At 43.5% G+C, this 14,259-nt stretch overlaps 1 long non-coding RNA gene across 1 annotated transcript in view; it reads right to left on the bottom strand.

Moving 5' to 3' along the window:
* Positions 1–658: 658 nt before the first annotated feature.
* Positions 659–14,259, bottom strand: part of LOC124237317 (uncharacterized) — a 54,765-nt gene continuing 41,164 nt past the window's right edge. Inside the window, exon 4 of the long non-coding RNA XR_006887978.1 lies at positions 659–773. This is a non-coding gene — a long non-coding RNA (uncharacterized LOC124237317). The remainder of the gene's footprint in view (positions 774–14,259) is intronic.

Genomic DNA, 14,259 nt, shown 5'->3' with positions numbered 1-14,259 from the left:
GTATGGAAGACAGAGTTGCCTTTTCTCGCATTTGGTCATTGTTGTGTAGATAAGGGTTGCGTGTAGCTGTACCATCTTGTAACCATGGGGTAACAAACAGTCTAGTGACAAAAAGTGAATACTCTCTATGGGAGGCAAGGCCCAAACATGGAAATAATCTGGATATCTGATAACATTGAGCCACTGAATTGGTACCTGAACTTTCCTGCTTCAGGACTTGTATGTAAAGAATTTTCCTCATTTTTTTTTTAAAGATTTTTATTTTTTCCTTTTTCTCCCCAAAGCCCCCCGGTACATAGTTTTGTATTCTTCGTTGCGGGTTCTTCTAGTTGTGGTATGTGGGACGCTGCCTCAGCGTGGTCTGACGAGCCATGTCCGCGCCCAGGATTCCAACTAACAAAACACTGGGCCGCCTGCAGCGGAGCGCGGGAACTTAACCACTCAGCCACGGGGCCAGCCCCGAATTTTCCTCATTTTTAAAAATTTTCTTTCAACTGAGTCTTCTGTTGTTTGGACCCAGATGCATCCTATCTGATACTGTAGGCAATCTTGTTTGTTTCTAGTAGCTTTTTGGATAGGATATAAAAAGAAGTCATTGGCTAAAACCAATGACAAAACCCTTTTTGTCCTTTTCCTGCCATCTCCTTCTTGAGGCCGAGAATGTGTAGCTCTTGCCTGAAGTTCTAGTCGCCATTTGTAACCATAAGACAAAGGTCAAGCAAATGAAGACACTTCAGCCCTGAACCAGAGCCAGGAGCCTCCTCCCTCGGGACCTATGACAAAAGCAAACAAAAACAAACCCTCAAGTCTTTAAGCCACTACAGGTGGGTCTCTGTCACCAGCAGTCAAACAAAAGCCCTGACTGATTGAATATCCTCTGCCTAGTTGTCTAGCAGATTGTCTATTTCTTGTCCAATTTTATGCGCACTTTATATATTTATATATTATAGAAATTTACCTTATCTGCAATACAAGAATTTTCTCAAGTTGTCTCTTGTCTATTAACTGTTACAGTATTTTCCCATGCAAATGTTTTATGTTTTCAGATAATCAGATTTTTTTTCTTTCATAGCTCCTGAGACTCTCCTCTTGATTACTGTTGTGGTATTAAAGATGTGCCCACAAGTTCTGTGATACTCTCCCCATCAAGAGGTCTAGTTTAATTTCCTTCCCCTTGAGTGTAGGCTGAACTTAGTGATTTGTTTCTAATGCATGGAATATGACAGAAATTATAAGATGTCACTTCTAAAATTAGGTTAGATGCTCATCAAACCATGCTGCGGTGGCGTCCCACATACAAAATAGAAGAAGATTGGCACAGATGTTAGCTCAGGGATGACCTTCCTCAAACAAAAAGAGGAAGCTTGGCAATGGTTGTTAGCTCAGGGCCAATCTTCCTTACCAAAAAAAGGAAAAGAAAATTAGGTAAGAAAAAGACTGAGGCTTCCATCTTGGATGCATTTATTCTCATTCTCTCTCTCCCTTGGATCTCTTACTCTGGGGGAAGCAAGCTGCTGTGATATGAGCAGCCCCGTGGAGAGGTCCACACAGTGAGAAATGGAGACCTCCTGCCAATAACCAGTGAGGAACTGAAACCTGCCAAGAGCCACATGTGTGACCTTAGAAGCAGACTCTCCAGCCCATTTGAACCCTCAGATGGCTACAGCCTCACGAAAGACCCTGAACCAGAACCACCCAGCTAAGCCTCTCCAAGGTTCCTGATCCCTAGAAAGTGTGAGATAATAGATGTTAGGTGTTTTAAGCTGCTAAGTGTTGGATTAATTTGTTACACAGCAATAGGTAGGTAACACAGTTACAAACCGTTCCCATCATCCCAGATTATCCCTGTACTCTCCTACATTTTCTAGCAAAGTTTTAACTTTTAAAAAAAATACATTTTAAGTTTTGCATCTATTGAATTTAATTATTTTTAGAATTCTAGTCTCATTTGAAAACACAGCCTTGACACTAAGTGATGCCTTTATCATTCTACAAGGAATTGTAGATCCTCCTTCTTTTTTAAAAAATTTTTAAATTTTATTTTAAAGGTATGCTTTTTGGTGAGGAAGATTGGCCCTGAGCTAACAGCTGTTACTAATCTTCCTCTTTTTCTTCTCCCCAAAGCCCCAGTACCTAGTTGTAAATCCTAGTTGTAAGCCCTCCTACGTCTTCTATGTGGGATGCTACCACAGTATGGCTTGATGAGCGGTGTGTAGGTCTGCGCCCTGAATCCAAACAGGAGAACCCTGGGCTGCCGAAGCAGAGTGTGCAAACTTAACCTCTATGCCACCAGGCTGGCCCCTGGATTTAACTTTTTTATGTGGAGTAAAATAATAAGTCCACATACTTTCTCTAGTATGAGCACCATTGTTTATGTAATCTATTAAATAAATCTATTAACTCTTCAAAATATTAAATTTTTATAGAAATTAGGATCTCTTTATGAATTTTCTCCTGGAACAGAGAGAGAACTTCCGTATTTGTCAATCCCTAAGCCACTAGAAATTATTTTATTACAGTGGCCACTGGATGTGCCTAAAGGATTGGCTAGGGCAGCCTGGAGGGGACTGGGCCACAGAGAGAGAGGATACATTACATGGAGGGAGAGGGAGACATGGAGGAGACACAGATGCTGCTGGAGGTGCCACAGGAAGCAGAGAGAAGAGAAGAAGGTCCTTGGACTTCCCCTTCCTCCCATTCTCTAATCTTCTGCCAATGCCTTCCATTGGCTAGAACTTCCAGAAGGAAAGAAGGAAGGAAGGAAGATTGGGGAGGAAGAGCCTAAGGCTACGGTGTAGTTCCCAGAAAGTTCCAGCACATGGGGAGTCCTCAAGCAAAAGCTGTCTGTTAGAGAAGTCCCACATTCCACTAGGATGCCCACCATGCCTGGTTTTTGGCTGGGAACAGCCCAGGGGAAGCATGATTTCAGTGCAAACACGGTGGTGAATCCGGAGGAGCCGCAGCTGGAGCTGCCAGTCAACTGTGTTCCCCTCAGCAGGAGATCTGAGCAGCGCGTTTCCACAGTCACCACCTTTGGTTTTAAAATTCAATATATATTTAAATCACTGGAACAGAACCACTGGTGGTCTCTAACTGCAAAGCAGAGTATATACTCTCTGACTATATAAATACTTGGCATCGTGCATTTGTCAAAATACTATGTTACAGGAAAAATGCGTACCATACTCCAGTTTTGTCAATTGTCACAAAATAACTACTTTTTATACCTGAGGGAAAATAAAAATATATTTGATATGTTCAAATGGAATGGCTATCATGTTCCAGGCAATGTTCTTAGGCACTGTGGGGACACAGCGGTAAAACAAGACAGATTCTGCCCATATGAGCTTACATTCTATAGGGTAACATGGGGTGCAAAATAAAAGAGAGTAATAAGATGGAGACCCCTGATTTGTAGGGTGGAGGGTACCCAAAAGGAAGGAACCAAGGGAAGACATTAGGTAGAGTAATTCAGGCCGGCCCCTGAGGAGGTGGCAATGGAGCTGGAACTTGAATGAAATTGCCTTTGGTGTCTCAAAATGTTTCATGACTTACATTCAATCCTTCAAGTGCTTTTGGATAATCTTGATTAGTACCAAATAGAAGTCAATATACTAGATGTTTAGAATTCTTGTATATTGAGATAAAAAAACAACTGGCTTCTTTTTATAATCTTCATAAATTTTTTTAAATGACAAATTTAGAGAGAAAGTTTTAGGCTGCTATTTGCAAGCATTGCTCTACAAATAACACATTACAGATGTGGATAGTATTTATTCCCAATAAGTAGAAAGCCAAATTGGAGTAATTTTCACCATATTTTCTCTTTAGCACTGGTTGCTTAAGTAAGAGAGACATGTAGATCTGCTATATAAAGATCTCGATCAGATAAATGCAACTCACAGATCTGGGAAGAAAATCTTGATGCAAATTTGAGGAATTATCATTTATCTTGTTAAACATATATTTCAACGTCAAGGTTCCTCATTTTTCCTATCTTCCATCAGTGTCCATCACAGCTGTGATTAAACACTATGGTTAAGAATAAAACAAGTTAAAATATGTAAAGTTTAAGGCAATTGCAACCTCCACCGTGCTCTACTAGCCACAGTGCACTTGGGGTCAGATGGACAATCAAATTCATAAGACACAATAGGCCACACCCAGCACCAAGTTTACTAAAGGACAGAGGACATGCAATATCCTGGCATGCACAGCAATGGCACTGCAGAAGTCCCACGACTCCCAAACATAGTCATTCTGAACTTAGGACATGTGTGCTCACAAGAGACAAGACTGAGTACAGATGACCTCAGCTGAGGGAAGCCATCAGCTCTGAGCCCCCTTCAGCTTTATGCCGGCTGGCCTTGTAGCCCCTCAGACATGTGACTACCCACCCACCTCATTCTTCAGGACAGCTGCATCTCATCCATGTCAATAACTCATTACTCAATGACCAATTTTGATTACATGCACATACAGACTAAGCTCTTGTACATAATCCCCAGCTGGATTCTATTTAATCAGTAGTATATCATCCCAATAATTCTTTGAGTTAATGCTATAAAGAGAAAAGACCAAGAGTCAAAGCCTCAGATATCCCTGAGGCTAGAGGAAAGGCCACAGAACCAGCTGTTAACCCCCTTCCTTCCAATTCACCTCTTGCACTCCATTAAAATCTCCTCGATACATATTTGAGGCATTTTCTTATTCTTAGTACAGCAATTTCTACAATATTTGTTGCACACAAAAAAATAAACATACTAAAATACAAACAACCACCAAGACTTGTAACCTCCAGTGAGGAGTTAGAATTCTCTCCACAAAACAAGTTAACAAGACTCTGCCCATTCACAAGTTTCTGATATATATTCCTTTACCAATTGCTGCTTTCCTTCCTCCTCTGTTCTCCCCTCTCCCTTCCATGGTTTGCCCCTTTTTAAGACGTTGGTAGGAGCATTCAACTCCATAGTGTCCTCTGGCAAGTTCCCATGTGAATTACATCAATTAGGGGTCTTAAATCAACTCAAAACATCCTTTCATCCTGGAGATCATCTTCTACATTGGTTTGATTTTCATTTAGCTCTATACGTGGAGTCAAAAATCTTGTATTATACTCAGTAACCATGGCAGACATTAAAGTAATGCTTAGCACATCATACATTGGTTAATATTATGGTGTCATTTTTCCAACTTTTCAAGAAAAACACCCTTTTTCTCATATTACCACTTATTTCCCTTAAGCAAGGTGGTCACTAGAGGCCTCTACTCAGAAAACTGAGTTCCATCTGGTGTGGGGCGTGACCACATCCCATCCACCAGGAAACAAGTTTTCACTAGCCCAGGCTTCCAGGTTTCACTGTGCAGCCCTGCACACATTTTCCAAATTCCAGGGGAATCAATGGGACATGGCAACTGCATCACACAGATGTTCACTCTCTTGGACACTATCCTGCTTCCGTGAATGCTTTCATCCACATTCGCATCTGGTGTAGTCAAAAGGAAAAGCAGATTCTGAGATACTGTGTAAGCAGCAAGATGCAACTCCTTTTATAACCTTAACATGATGCCCTGCTGGCTCACAACGATACAAGGTATTAGCTACCAGGCACAGTAAGACAATGTGTCCATCTCAGTTCAAAAATAGGCTTTCTCTCAGGGCTAGAAAAGAACCAATATTACAAACATAACCAAAACAAACCAACAAAACTAAACAAAAATCACCCAAATCCAGCCTGCTGTTATTCAGTAGGTCATCAGAGGGTACTGAGTGATGTCATTTCTCTAAGTCAACCAAGTAGAATTTAAAGTATAACTTGTATTCCAGCTTCAGTCCAAATCTTCTTCTCAAGGGAAAGCAAATCCAGAGGTTTCTCCCAGCATCTGCCATGGTTTGGCACCACAAACATCTAAGAGTATTATTCTCTTGCTCCAAGATGCAATCTTGGGAAAATATGACCCTATCCTTTCCCAGCATCATTATCCATTTGTGTGCTCCATTTTCATCTGCCACAATTTCCCCCTTTGTCCATTCATTATCTGTCTCAAACCAGATAATGAACCTGAATCTCTGGATTCAGCCATATTGCCCACCCACAGGGCAGATAGCAGGGTTAGCCTTCCCATAACTTCCCCTTCTGTCCATTCCGAGGAAGAAGGAGGAGGAGGAGGAGGATTAGAGAAGCAAAGGATGAGAAAACTAAACCAGCAGGCAGCTGGACAGCACTGAGAGTCAGTACTAGTTTAGATACGTGGGGTGAAGTCAGCATCCAGCACTTGTTGCCTTTGGGAAAAAGCACAGTCAAATTCCAAGGAACTGAAATAGTATCCTGAGCAGCAAAGCTGGTTGTCTCTATACTCTTGGCCCAAGTTATTCCCCAGAGTTGACCTGATTGGGCTCTGCATTTTAGCCAGGTGAATTAACCATCTTTAGCTGGTCATATGTGCTATTGGAATTCTCCAATCCTCCCTGGCTGCTTCTTCTGGAAAGGAGACCATCATAATATCATCAATGTGAAAAATAACAACTTTATTGGCAATCAAATCCAAGTGTCTTCTCATCAGGTTGGGAGCATATCCTGGAGACTTTCGGTACCCTTGCGGGAAGACAGTGAATGCACGGAGCCTTCCTTCTGTAAGAAAATGAATTGTGCCTGGCTTCCTTCCAAATTCAGATAAAAAAGCAAGCATTAGTCAAATCTGTCAAATTTTAGCCTGTTGGACTTCTTAAACAGTTTTCACTGTGTCTACCTTGGGGAAAAGCCATGATAGCTAACATTTAGTTTCCAGAAGCCACCTGCTTTACTCATAGGCCAAATAGGACTATTACGAGTGGAGAGACTATCACTCCTGCCTCTTCTACTTGTTTTATTAAAGCTGAAATTTCTTAATGCCTTTCCATGATGCAGTACCGTTTAATATTCAGTTTAAAGTGGGTATGGATCTGGGGGGGGGGGGACACTATAGTATACAGTGTGCATTGCCAGGTCTGTCCAATGGCAGTATATCCAATAAATGGTCAAACACATTTGATCTGCCGTGAGGTAGGTTTTCTTCCCAAGCACACTGGAATGGTGTGTCAATAACTGTGAAGGGTCTGAGATTTCACCCTTCTTCCAAGCTAAGAAAATAGCCTGCTACAGTTTTGTGGTGGAAGATATGAGACTCTTGGATCAAAGGACTTTATTACTCATGGAACAAGAAGCATAAGCTGAAAGTTTGGATGGTTCCCCTGGCACTGGGTGGATGCTGCACAGTGGGTTTCAAAGTCCCAAGGTGGAAAAGGCGTTGGTATGTTTAAGAACAGAAAGAATAAAGTGCCTGGAGTCTGGTCATCAAGGGGAGAAGTGGAATGAAGAGATTAGCAAGGTAAGCAGGAGCCAGATTTGCAGGGTTGCAGATCATGGTAAGAAGTCCTGAGTTTTATTCTTGAAGATAGGTAGCCATGTAACTCTTCAAAGTAGAAAATACCATGATCTTATTTACGCCTAAAGGAGATTATTCTGGCTGCAACGTGGAGAAAAGATAGAAGGTTGAGAGTGAAATAGTTTAGTCCAAACAAGAGATGAAGTTGGCTTGATTAGGAGGTGATAGGGAGAAAGATGTAGATAGATTCAAGACAATATGGAGCTCGAACCAACACGTCTTGCATATGGATTGGTGGGGAGAGGCTCTGTCCTGGGGGCAAAGAAAGAATTAAGGATGATGTCTCAGTTTTTGGCTTGAAGAAAAAACAAACATATGAGAGGTAGGAAGATAGGAAATGAGGTTCGAGCAACCAGAGGGGCATCATAAGAGCTCCTTTTGAACAAAAGTGACATGAAATGCACGGAAATTTTGGATTGTTAGTGTTTGGGGTAGAACTAAAGGCATGGGACTAGACAAAATGACCCAGTGAATGAGTATAGAGAAAAAAATTAGACCAATAGCACAGATGGGGCAAAGATTTAGCTACAAAAGTGGACAGGAAGGTGTTTATTCTAAGAGGATAAAACCGTAGCCCAAAACCCATTAATAGGAAACTGATTAAACAATACTATTCCATCAATTAAAATTGTGTTCTACAACGTATTTGCTCACATGGAAAGAAGTTCATGATATTAAGAGACAAGAGTTATAAGGCTACCTATAGTACAATCTCACTTTTATTCAAGAAATTCTCTGTACATATGCATAAAAATAAGAGTAAAAGAAATATACACTACAATACATAAAATATTAATAGTGGCTCTGAGGGGCTAGATTATAGGGTTTTTTTGTCTCTATTCTCTAAATCTTCAGTGAACACGTATCACTTGTATAACAGGGGAAGAGCCATGAAAAAATAATCTGATTCCTCACAGATATCTTTGGGACTAAATCCTGCTTCTAGAAACTCATGTGTGGCCGTTAAGCTAACCCCAGTGGATCAGGACAGTCAAATCTATCTTGTTTCTTAGCATCATTTCTGTAGCCAGCGGTTCTGAACCTTGGCTACACATTAGAATCAGCTGAGGAACTTACACTTCTCTGCCAGGCTCCCCACCTCCCCCAGGATCTGACTTAAGCGGTCTGGAAAGTGGCCCAGGCATAACCATTTGGGGGACCCTGGTGATTCTCATGGGCAGGTAGAGCCTGGGAACCACTGGGAAGCCCTGGCTTGGTCTCCAAAGCACAGGTTCTAAGGAGAGTAAAAGGAAGCTAGAAAAGGAGGATGGTGGAAGAAACGAGACTTAGAAATAAAGGATTAAAGAGAAACTAATCAGGACACAAAATGCAAAGACGAAAAGGTTGAGAACTCCTCCCACCTCAAAATAGCTTTTCTTTCACACCAGGCACTAGTTAGCTGCAAAAATGTGATCTCTACACAGAAGTTGATAATAAGAGGCCGCTCCCAAAGCTGCTGGAGCAGGTGTTTCCTCCCAAAAGAGGGCGGGCCAGAACTATAAATCTCATTTTGGAAGTTTCAAGCCCTGGGGATACTATTCTGCGTTGCTGCCACTCTCGCTGCCATCTGTACCGAATCTCAGCTCCCGTTTCTGGGGCAGCCCTCCATCCAACTGGCAGCCCCACAGTTTGCATTCTTGCACAGTGTGTGAATGGAGGGGGAGAGCCTTTGGCAAGGCAGCCCTGGGGTCTCCTTCCCTCAAAAGATTTGCCAGTGATCCTTGCCCTGCTGGCTTCCTCTTTAATTGGCCCACGCTGTGGGGAGCAATTGAGATTAAATGGCCGCTTGCTGGGTGGCTGTGCTGTGCTAGGCGTGCATGGCCCTATTTGGAGCATTTGTTGTATCCAGGATTGAATGAAGCAAGTGCTGCTGCTGAAGCTCGCGGGGTGTTCCTTGAAGCCATGTCAAAGCAGGCTCTTAATTTTGCAAAACAGCCTCCAAAGTCAAACTGGCTCTGTACCGGAGCCATTCCGGGCAGAGGGATGTCACGAGCAGAAGCCAGAAGGCACAGAAAGAAGTGGGCAGAAGGAAATTTAGGGCTATGAATCAAGAAAATAGGCTACTGTGCAATTGCCAGCTTGCTTTGAATAGCCAGCAAGGACAGGGAGGGATCCCCCTCCATTCATAGAGGTAATGCATTTCTCTAACAATGCTGGGCAGCCTCTGGGGCAAGGGTCATCCCAAGAGAGTACAGAATTTCTGGATTTTGGATGCTAAAGGCATGAGAGCAGAGCAGGGCACTGGTGACTCTGACCTTGGGCAAGTTGCTGAGCTTCCTGAGGCCTCAGATCGCAGGCTCTGCAAGAGGGTGACAGGAAAGCACAGGAAATCGAGGTGTGTTTACGTCTTCTCCTGGGAGTATTCTCAAAGGTGAGCTTTGAGCCCTGTTCAGCCCTATCATGCAGAATGGACTGGGAACCTCATTTAGATTGAGCCAATGAAAACTCTAATCCCTTAGCAAATCCAGCATCTGACCACTTCTATCACCTGCCGTCACAACCACAGCCTCATCTCTGAGGCCTCATCTCTGGCCTCATCTCCTGCTAATTTACTCCTCACTTCCTTTGCCCCCAACACACACACTCTTGCCCCAGGGCCTTTGCATTCACTTCCCTAAATCAGATCCATACTGGAGAGTAAACTGAACTTCTAGTAAAGAAAAGAATCATTCCCATTGAATGAGGATCTCTTCAGTCTCTACTGAAAATGAATTACAAAATGTTTATATCAAGACAGACTAACCAAGGAAATTGAAGCTTGGGATTATTAGCTATAAACCAATTATAAACTGGGAGATGTTTACCACTCAGAAGACCTTGCTGACTCAGCCCTTGGATTCTGGGTGAAAATAGCTGATGGCACTATTGTTTAGTAAGGCCCTTCCTCATCTTTAATATGTAGATAACATGATTTTAACTTTCTTCTGCTTGTATACAGTTCAGCCCAATGTGCTGGGATATCACTAAATGGAAAAGAAGAGCATCCAGGACAATCAGCCTGTGAGAGGTGAGGTAACTACCCAAGAAACCAGAACAGGAGTCACAAACACATGTCTAGCAAGTGATGAGGGGGGGTGAAGCAGGCAGGTGTTGCCTAGAGAGAGCAGGACCACGGAAAAGGACAGCTGCTGCTCGGCGCTGGCCAATTGTCATTCTATGGGAATGGGAGTCTGGTGCTGCCAGATACGATTTTTCAGTGCAAGCCAGAACCCAAGTTTATGTGAAATCCCTCTGTTTTTGTATGTTGGCAACTCATTCGAATTAAAAGCAAAAAGAGGCATGGGTCAAACTACATCTTTGGGACAGATTCAGCAAACAGACTGCCAATTTGTGGTCTCTGAATTGACACAGAGAAGGTTACAGCAAATAAGGAGTAAGACCAAGAAAGCTCTAGAAAATGCAGAGTGAAGAGCGATGACCCCTAAGCTTGAGGTCAGGAAAGGAGTCAGAAAGGAGACAAGTCTTAAGATGGAGGCTAAAGAACATGAGAACTGAGAGTTGCAGGCAGGTGTGAATAATAAGCCTACTGAACTTTGGGACATCCAGCAAATACATGGAGGTGGGATGGACAATGTGGAGTCCAGCCAACTGAAGTACAGGCAGCACGCTGGTGTGCCAGGTTATTTAATCTTCCCTTTTTCTTCCTCTGTTTTCACCTTTCAAAAATATAGGCAGCCCTGTGCTCGTTGCCTCAGGGCAGAAGTCACAAGCAACCTGGGACTCCACAGGACTTGTTTCCAAATCTGAACCCCTTGGGTCTAGGGTAGAATTCTCAGGAAAGGTATTTTGGTCATAAAATGAAGACAATATTCTAGAAAGAATGTTCCCTAGGCTGTAGAAGGGAAGACAAGCAGAGAAGCCTGGGGGTCCCATGGCAGATGCTGTTCATAACATGGCAGCTTATTCCCCATTTCCCAGGAAGAACCACCTGGAATCCAGAAAGGAAATGGATGTAGTACATCTAGGCAGGTGAGATTCTATGTAGCTGCCCAGATAGATTCCCAGCTACAGTCTGGAAGCAGCAGAGAGCCTCCAGGAAAATGGATATCACGGTAGGAAGAGGTGTTGACAAATGCTTCATAACCAGGGAAATCTCTCCCAACACCTTGACTCCCCTGAGAAAGAGTGAAATTAGAATTTCCTAAGACCCAGTAAACTGGAGGTGCAAAATGTAAGTTATTTTTTACATACCTGCCTTTCTGGACTGAGATTCAAGCTGGCTCCCTTAAAGAGGAGCTAAAGGTGAAGGCAGATAGGGTATGAACTTGAGTCTAAGATCCTCTGCCAATGGCCAATGTGGTAGGCAGTCTCCAAAATGGCCCCGAACGATCCCCACTCCCTGGTACTCACACCCTTGCCTAGTCCCCTTCCACATGTACTAGGATTTGTCTGTGTGCGACCAGTCGCATACAGCAGAAGTGATGGCATGTCACTTCCAGGACTAGGTTATAAATAGACTGCAGCTTCTGTCTTGGGCTTACTCTCTCCCACCCCTTGCCCACAGATTAATCTCTCTGGGAGAAGAAGTTGCCGTGTTATGAACAGCTCTAGGAAAGGCCCAAGTTGTAAAGAACTGAAGCCTCTGGATGATAGCTAGTAAGGACCTGAAGGCTTCAATACAACAGACTGAAGTAACTGAGGCCTGCCAATGACCACGTGAGTGAGCTTGGAAACAGAGTCTCCATCCTCAGTCAAGCCTTGAGGTGACTACAACCTCCTAAGAGACTCTGAACAAGAACCCCCTAGCTCAGCCACTCCCAGATTACTGGCCCTCAAAAACTCTGTGAGATAATAAATGTTTGGTGTTTTAACCTGTGAAGTTTCGGGGTAATTTGTTACACAGCCATAGATAACTAATATACCCCCACCTCAATAGATCAAGTAGATGCTGAACTGAGTGTATTAGGAATTAGATGATTGGCCAACAGCAAAGTACAGAAGTTTTGTCCTTTTTCTTCCCAGATGGTGCCACCAACCCTCTGCCTAGGTAGATAGTCAGAGATGGATCATGACCTTGAGCTCATTGAAGAGAGAGGAGTTAAGGAGACTGTCAGGTGCAGATGCTGAGCTGTTCTCTGTACTAGGCACTTTTGAGTGTTACAGAACAAATCTTGTACCAAAATCCTATGTCAGCAGAGGGGAGTTTGTCATCATGGCTTACACCAATTGAGAAACCACAAGTTCCCAGGTGTCCCGGCAGCTTCAAGCCCAAGTGCCCCAGGGTGGGCAGCACAGGAATTTGCATTGGGTGATTTAAGGTAAAGACTGATTTTCAAGAGCAGCAAATCTTTGCAAATCACTTCTTTCCTCCCACTCATTTTTTTACACAGAAGGGGAACATTTGCTGTTTTTTTAGTGCCTAGAGCCTTAGCATCTGCCCCCTTGTCATTTGGGAATTGAATATTATGGCACTTGCTGATTTGCAAAGTAGCCATTAATCACTGAGCTCTGCCCTCACTCTGATGACGAGCCAGAAGTGGTTACAAACTGAAGCATTGAAGGGTTAACCCAACACTGTCTCCTGATGTGCCTGACATTTGTTCTTTGCGGTCTATGAAGCTAGTGGGTCTAGACCCTAGAAGCCAGGAGAGAAACGGGGTGAGGAAGCCTGGAATCCAACAGTCTCTAGAGAGACTTCCCATGGTCTTTCTTCCAGTACCTAAGTCTTTGCCCACGTTCCCTTCTGTCTTGGGAGAATGCTTCCAGATGCTGTCAGTGACTTCCCTAAACCATGGGCTGCAGGCAGCTCCACCACTGCTATTTCCATAAGAAAAGTTTGCAATTCTAAACAAATTCACTTTGGATCTTGAGACTTAAAAGGACTCCTCTAAATTAGAGCAGGGATTTCTCTCAAGAAGGTGTATTCACATTACCTTCACTCTGACAATACTTCATTTTAATTTTGTGATAAGGCATCCATCCACAAAGGACTGAGTTTAATTTTAAACTCTCTTATCTGGAAGCTGGAAAGTAGAGAAGTACTGAATGTGAGCTTGTAGTATCAGGAGAAGGGCAATTTGTGATGAGTGGCCTCTGTCAAGTGTTAAGAAAGGGTCAAAGAGAATGACCAGCGGCCTTTATTACTGGGTGTGTGGATGGGCTGAACTGGGCTAGTGGCCAGAGCAAAGTCTCTTTGTGACCTTCTGTCTCTCTTTGCGTCCACTGACATACAGGGGCTTTTGCTTCCTAACCGTAGGAAGAAGAGGTTTGGGTGGGCAAAGGAAGAATCAAGAGAAAGCCGACCACAGCAGGGGCTGGTGGTGGCATGGAGACAGATCTTCTCCTGGCGCCTTGGATGGATTTGAACACCTGTGGGTAGGGGCATAAGGGCCAATGAGAGTAGTTCATGAGATGTTTGATGACACTCTGGACACAGAGCTGATTCAGGGCACAGGGCACAGAGTGGGACACAGCTGTTGGAGAAGGTCATTTTCAGCAGAACTGAGCACAGCTCTGGTCCCTCAAGGAAGGGGAATTCCTGAAACCGTCTGCATTCCCAACTCCATCTGCCTCTCATAGAATCCAATCTGTGATTTGTACACACTGGCCTTGTCAGAACTTTGTTCCACACAGAATTAGAATCATTGCAAGAGATCTGAGAAAAATGAATTTCTGTCTTGTGTGTGAAGACAAATAGAAAGTTTTCACAGCACTAGAGTAAGTGTAGGGTCGTGAGGCTTTGGAAGTTTGATTCTCTAGAACAGCTGGTCCCTTTCCTTCAGTCCCCTGAGGTGGTGACTGACACTGTTTGTTTAAAGTTACCATGGGCACTTTGAAGACTGGGGGGTGGCACTTGCTTAGCATGAGGCTTAGGAATGCTGTCAACAGAGGTCA

This window comes from Equus quagga, chromosome 1 (assembly GCF_021613505.1).
Source record: "Equus quagga isolate Etosha38 chromosome 1, UCLA_HA_Equagga_1.0, whole genome shotgun sequence".
Lineage (NCBI taxonomy): Eukaryota > Metazoa > Chordata > Mammalia > Perissodactyla > Equidae > Equus > Equus quagga.
The sequence above is the reverse complement of the archived record's forward strand: the minus strand, read 5'-3'. Positions and strand labels throughout refer to the sequence as shown.